The sequence below is a fragment of the Mchenga conophoros genome, linkage group LG23, assembly GCF_057382185.1.
Source record: "Mchenga conophoros isolate Kocher_MC1m ecotype Shallow Benthic linkage group LG23, M_conophoros_male_GT1.1, whole genome shotgun sequence".
NCBI classification, from domain to species: domain Eukaryota; kingdom Metazoa; phylum Chordata; class Actinopteri; order Cichliformes; family Cichlidae; genus Mchenga; species Mchenga conophoros.
This window is the reverse complement of record NC_140547.1, coordinates 11,453,517-11,461,206: the sequence shown is the minus strand read 5'-3', so window position 1 is coordinate 11,461,206 and position 7,690 is coordinate 11,453,517.

The following is a 7,690-nucleotide window of genomic DNA, read 5'->3' as shown; positions in this document are numbered from 1 at the left end:
TTTCTGTGTTTTCATTGACTCTGCAGGATAAACTGATGCAGATGTTATCTGTCTGTCTTCTTACAGAAATTAGGTTATTATTGTGTGTGTGTGTGAGAGTGAGTGTGTTATTCCTGTGGGACTAACAGAGCTTCCACTAAGTAATGCATATTATCGTGTATTCGGTTGAACACCAAACATAAACGTTGCTACTTTGTTCCCATGATCTTCTGCTGTCTCCTCCAGTGGAAGTCGAGGCTTTTGCTCCTCATGGAATCACACAAATTGTGGTGAAGCCTGCACACAGCTCCAACCTCCCAGTAATTTTAAAGGTTAGAATGGTGACCATGTGCAGGACTACACTGTCCTCCACTATTTGTCTTTCACCTCAGTGGCTGAGTGAAATTCAGCTCCAAACTTTATAGTTTCTGCAAATGCAAGATCTGACAGAGAAAAGGGTGGAAGGGGAAATGGGCAAGCAGGGTGGGGGTGGCGGAGTTTTTATGGGATCTTGTGAGATAGAGAGTAAGAAATGGAAAGAGCCTGTAATTGATTATTGAGCACAAAGCTCTCCTCCCATCTTAGCTCATGCTTTTGCTCTCATTGCACCAAGACTTTAAAATGATCTGAGCGACCTCAGACATCCGTCAGCTTGAATTATGTTTAAGTCTAACCTGAAGATGCACCTCTGTCCTCTCATTTTCTGTGCAGTTGGTGTTTTTATGTGTAGAAGCAGTGTGGGAGCCTTCTTCTGTCTTTACTGTAAAACACCATATACATACACACATACACATGTTGGTTTACTTGTTTCTACTATATTAATCCTGGTTCATGCAGCACTAACCAGACCTTACCTAATACAGCTGTTATGTCCTGAAGTTGCTTCTTATTCATTTCAGTTTACCTCAGGTGTCCCCCCCCTCTTTTCTTTTCCTTTAGAAGAGAGATTGTGCTGCTCTCTGGTGGCCACGTGTGATACAGCAATTGAATGCTACGTGTTGCTTAATGAGGACTGTCACGTGGACATAACATAACCACATATGCTAAGATCCAGATCATGGTCAAATCGACAATGTAAGACATAAATAAAATATTTTACACCACAAGTTGCTAAAACACATACAAATATTGAGTTGGAGCCCTCTCTCGTGTGCTGTGCATATTTCCAAACTGCATCATTTGAAAACACAGAAATTTGGGGCCTGGTCTACCACATGTGATGTTTGCATGCGTTTAGCTGGATGATGCAAACATGAAACATAGCGGAAGAGCTGCAAGTGGACAGCTCTGCTCATAACTCCTGTGTTGACAGGGAAGCAGATTCTGCATTGAGGTAAGAGATTTTACAGTTTTTACGATATTTTTTGGCTCAGATTTTATATCCAGTCAACATAACTCGGCTCTTTATTACCTGAAAAATTGAGCAGGTGCTGCAGCAGTTTTGTAGCAGGGCCCTTAGACATTTAATATTGTCACATACAGCACCTTGCACTTTATTAATAATGCAGTAGACCCAAAAGCCTGCTTGTCCTGCAGTGTGTTACACATGTCTGTGTTTGTGTGGAAGCTCACATATGCATGCATGCTTTTCTGCAAAATGTGAATGTTTGTGTGTTAGTGTAAGTATGTGTGCTGTGAGTAGACTAGAGGTACAGTAGCAGCAGAGCAGCTTTACTTTACCAGAACAGAGTCTGCAGCATTCATCAGTCCCAGTCGCCTCCTTCTGTGATTGCTCCTTCATCTCTTATTTAAAAGTTGATTGACTCTTAGCTCACTGTCATAACACCATAAAGCATAATGTAATTTTCCATCCACAGAAGCATTCAAAAAGACGCCATTTCTAAAGCACGCTGTTGTGCTTTCAAGTTTCTAGGAATCTCATTTCCATATTGTATGAAAATGAGCTATGGTTAGACCTATGTACACACCACACACTGAACATCAGGCCTTTGTTATGCTGGTGTCACCGTAAAGCATCTGTAATGCATCTTAAAAATCACATTTCTTCTACAAGTGCACCAATATATGAAAATGTGACTCGGAAACAAATATCACAGGCAAGACGATCATTCCAGATTAACTGAGTAAATTAAACATGTCAGCCGTTGAAATAATAATGACTTTTACATTGGCTGTGTTTCCACTCGTTTAACCGTGGTTTCATTGCGATTACATTAATAACTGACTTCCAAGTTTCTGGCGTGAAGCTCATTGGACCACAAAGAATGTGTTCAGTCCATAAGCAGCGTGTTCCTGTTTTGATTTTACCAGATACCAATCGTGCATAGATGACAGGAAACAAGAGGGAGATACAACAGAGGTCCTCAGCTGCTTTTTCCACATTACAGTTCATGGTGGGTGTCTTAACCTCGATGAGTAACGCTTTTCACAGTGTATATACAGAAAAAAAAGGTTTTCACATAGTTTTTCACAGGCCTGTACGGAGCCCTAAGTACAACTTTACGACCTCTGTAAGAATTAAGAGAGTACAACACAGCTGGTAATTGTATTTGACTACGAACGTCAGTATGAGCACTCTATGAAAGCAAAAGTTGCGACACTTTGCAGGTCTGGAGGATTCAGGTGTGAGCTAACATGACACCAAGGAGGTTTATCAGGCCATTTCCAAACAATATGAAGTCTATCAGGCTGCAGTGAGAAAGCCTAATAGACAGTGGAAATCATTTAGCACAGTTACAAGTGGACCTCGCAACATAGTTAGACCATGCAACGCTCAGAGAAACTGTAAAAAGAGATCCATCTCCGAGTCTACAGGCCTCTGTTAGCATGTTAAAGGTTAAAGATAACGACAGCATAGTCACAAATAGTCAGAAAAAGGCTGACCAGGCTTGTTTTGGACAGACAGGATCAAAGCGGAGATGTTTGTCCACCCTAACCCTAAACCCACTTCAGAGAGCTGTGCATAAATGAATGCTAATAAACTTGTGGAGTGGAGAGAGTGTGGACCCAACTGCAGACACTGACGAATGGACTTTAATGGTGGCAGGAACTTTTACATTGGCTGTGTTTCCACTCGTTTAACCGTGGTTTCATTGCGATTACATTAATAACTGACTTCCAAGTTTCTGGCGTGACACAATAAAAATCAAAGGAGAAAGTGACTAAGAACTACACAAAACTTAAACTGGGAACAACTGCAAAGTAATACAAAGGAACTAAAAACCTGAGACGTGAAACACAGAACATGAAAACCTGAGACCAGGAACTCAAAGAAGGTAATACACAGACAATCCGGCAACAAACAGAGGACGACAAGGGGCTCAACACACAGAGGGATAACGAGAGAATGAGACACAGGAGCAGAGCACAGCTGTGAGAAATCCCACACAACGAGACCGGGGTAATCAAAACTGCAGCCTGTCAAAGTAAAACAGGAAACACTTGACACTGAAACGATGAGAAGCACAGACGTGAAAACAAAACTAAACTAGACGCAACACAAAGAACACAGGAGAAGCACAGAGACAGAAACCAAGAACCACTGACCTGCGATTACAACCAACTATTTACTCATTTTAATCATTATGTTTAGAGCCTTTTTTTTATTGATACCATTTTAGCCAACACTTTCACATCTTTATCAACAGGCCTACTTTAGCCCAGCTTTTCAGTAATGCATCCTTGAATCTAAAACGTTCAACGGCTACCATACTTGTCGGTATGTTGTAGTATTATCACGATCCTGGGTCTTTTGCCCCAGCGTTTTGGAGTTTTGGTTTATTCTGTTGTTTATGGTATGTTTAAGTTATTTAGGTTCTCTACGTTCATTTGCCTTTTAGTTTCCCCTTGTGTTTTCAACCCCTGTTAAGTCTCCCTTGCCCTTCATGTGTTTCATGTCTGTGTGTCTTATGTTGTCAAGTATTGCTCCCTAGGGGAAATAAAGGATTCTGATTCTGATTCATGTTCTCATGTCTGCGTCTCATTATGTTTCCTGTTTTATTTTGAAGGGGTCCTCTTTTCAATATTTTTAGTTTTAATCTCCCCTTGTGACGTTGTTACATTCATGTGTGTCAGCTGTTTCCCCATGTGTTCCCACTTCCCTCATTAGCCTTTTTAGTTTTTGTTCACCGAGTTTAGGTTTTTGTTTACTTTGTTTGTACCGTTTTTGCTAGCCTTAATAAACGGCTTGTTTTTTGTTAATCCACGTCACGTTTGTTTTTGGTCTGCGTTTGAGTCCTCTTTTGCAAACGCATACAGTCTGCCTCAGCCAGACTGTGACAAGTATTTATGATTATGATTAGCATTAACGATCCTGGATCCGTGCCTTTATGACGTTTACTCCAAACTTTGATTCGACCTGCCGAATGTCACAGCAGAAATCGAGATTCATCAGACCGAGGAACTTCTTCCAGTCTCATGTCGTTGAGTTGTAGTGAGCCCATGTGAGTCAGTGTGGTTTTCTGCTGCTTCGAGGTTAGATGTGTTTATTCAGAGATGAGTTACTGTTCCTATCAGCTCAAAGCAGCTCGGCCATTCTTCTCTGGCATCAAGCATTTTCTCTCAGAGAGCTGCTGCTCACTGAACGTTTTCTCTTTTTGGGTCCATTCTCTGTGAACCATGGGAATGTTTGTGTGGGAAAATCTCACCATCAACCGTGCTGCACTCAAAGTCACCTACATCACCTTTCTTCCTCATTATGAGGCTCTGTTTTCACTTTTCTTGAATATACTGAGCTGCTACCGTTTGGTTCTCACTGAACCAAACAGCAGGAAATGTGTCAAAGTGGGCTGTGTGGCAGGCAGCAATCGGACCTGAAGCACTCAAGGGATAACACAAAAGAGTGAGCTAGTATGTATGCACGCAGGCGGACAAACACAGCTCAAACTAATCACAGACTAATGAGGCACACAAAGCAAAACTGAACATAATGGACATGGAGTGAAAGACTATCAAAATAAAACAGGAAATGACTAACTCTAACATACGACATATGAACCTGACACAAAGACAGAGGTTGGAGGGACAGAATGGGAACACAAAAGATGATGACGAACCTATCATCAGCTAAAAAACATCAGAGAGCCAAAGAGACAGAAAACAGGATCGTCACAACTTTTTATTGATAATTTTCAGAATTAGATCATATTAGTGGGCTGTTTTTCACTTTGGGGATGAGGCTGATTTAAAGCACATCCAGGATAAGTGTGGTAGTTGTCACCTGTTCACTGATCATCTATGACCGTGCATGCTTTGCAGCTCATATCAGTGTGGGAGTCTAAGTCGTCACAGGAAACAGCTGGTGATCTGTCAGTGTTCCTGACACGGATTACAGTATTTGGCGACTCTTTGAATAACGAAGTGAAATTGTTGCGTAAACGAATAAATGAGTCAGTGTTGCTGTGCTGAACAGTGAAGACGCAGTGACCAACAAGTGCTGTCGTAAAACACTCACATGCATGCGGGCTTTTATGCATGCGCACAATACATTCAACTCACACTCACAAGAAAAGAGAAGGATGTGGAAAAAGAAAGCATTGTTCTCAAAACACGGCCTCCTGCTTCTCTTTAGTTTTTCCTTTTCTCCCGGTCAGTGATTGGGAGACAGTGCCCGTTATCTCCTTCTGTTCTCTTCCTCATACTGATAATAAGTAACTGTTCAATGTCAACAAGAGCTCCTCAGACAGCCACTCAGTGAGCAAGAGCAAGTGCGCATGAGGCAAGGGAGAAAAGGCCAACTCTACAACAGCATAGCGGAGACAAAGAGAATCTTAATATAAACAGTCTGTTGTGCAAAAAGATAAGAAAATCCTCTCTGTATTTGTGGTGTCCACTGGCAGCCAGCAGAGGGCAGTGTGGAGATGTGCAACGTTCGATCATTTCAGAGGATATATATATATATATATATATATATATATATATATATATATATATATATTTAATAAAGGGATGTGTAAGATATGTCACAGATGTTCATTTGTCATGTTCGAGTTGATGTTGTGGGTTTTCACTGAAGTACATTTACTCTTATAACATTTGACAGTTACATGTACTGATGTCCACTGAAAGAGCCTGCACATCAGGGGTGTAATTTCCAGGGGGGTTAGGGGGGTTATGCCCCCCCCCCCAATAATCAGACCCAGCCAATATAACCCCCCCCCCCCCCCCCCAAATAAAATTATGAATTATCTTGCATGAATAGGTTGTTGATTTTCTTTACTCATTTCAGTTATTGCCAGCAAAATAGTTGCATGTTTAATCATCTGGGAATTTACCCAGATTTATTTATTTATTTAGACGGAGATCTTGCTGCACACGGACAGCGAATGAACCCCAGAGAGAAGGGGAACGTTTCAGTGAGGAGCTTCATTGCAGGACAAAGTATACTTTTCTTCTTCTTCCACTGTCTTTATCTCATTCCTACTTATTTACAGAGCATTTACTATTGTGTTCGTCTTGTTTTGTGTGCCATTGTTTGAGGCTCTGTGAGAGAGAAAATGAGGGGGAGAGAGATTTTGTTTGTATTGACCCAAGCTGAGCAGAGCTCGAATGTGTAGTGTGTGCACAGAGGTTTGGTTTCCCAGCGCTGGCCACGCTGCGACTGTGTCAGCACACTCAGACTGAAGCAGTGGGAAGAAGAAATAAGAAAATGTCAAGAACAACATGTTACACAGAAAGACCAAATGTGGGTGGGTTCAATGAGAGATAAAAAAGAGCAATTTGGGCTGAAGTGAAGTAACTTCCAGTTCACTGGAAGTCCGTCCAGACAGCGAGAAGAGTGGCCGCATGTTTGCTCACTCTTCCTGTCCATTCGTTCCCAGAAGGCACCGGCAGTCATGACCTTGTTTATCCTCCCTCTTCAGACACTCCATTGGAGCTGGGTTCATCCGGTTTGATTAGGCAGGCATTTCAGTGCTGTTTCCATGCATGAGCTGCAATCATGAATCAGTGCTAAATATAAGCATATTTTAGGAGGAGCCTGACTGCATTTCTGTGTGTGCAATGGATTCAAAGGAATTTTGTCACGCTGAGTCAGAGAGTAGGTCTGAGTCACGGCCGCAGCGAGCTCGAGTTTCAGGGGAGGTTTTCTGATGCTGGAGCGCTGCTGCACCGATTAAAGACAATTTAGTAAAAGTGCTCACACACACGCACACACACACAGAGGGTAAACAAAGAAACACCTCACATATGAAATCCAGAAGTGGTCATATCAGCAATTAAAAATGAAAGCACTAACATAAACAGCAGGAAACCACGTTCGACCTGGATGGCAGTTAAGTCGAGTTTAGTTAAGTTCAGTTTATTTTGTTTGGCATGGTTTATTTTAGTTGGATCCTAGTTTAGTTTAGTGCAGTCGTTCTCAATCTGTTCAATTTGTTCAGTTTCTGAAGACTTTTTATTTTTAGTTTAGTTCATTTTAATTGGTTTAGAGTAGTTAATCCTCAATTTGAGACCAAGAGGAGACCCAAACACCCACAATTAGTAAGGAAGCAGTTTGTAATGTGTGTGTTTTTAACTTTATTTAGTTTAGTTCACTTTAATTTAGTCTAATTAAGTTTAGAATGGTTTATTTGATCTAGTTTCATTAGTTTAGCAGGATTTAATTCAGTTGGTCTCTTCTCAAATTATGAAACACTAATGTAAAAACCACAGGGACCGTGTCAGCTTTTCGAGGAGATCCTGTAAATACGATAGCTTCATGTGTTTCAAAAAGTCCCATTCGATGAAAATGATTATGGGAAAGAAAACGAGA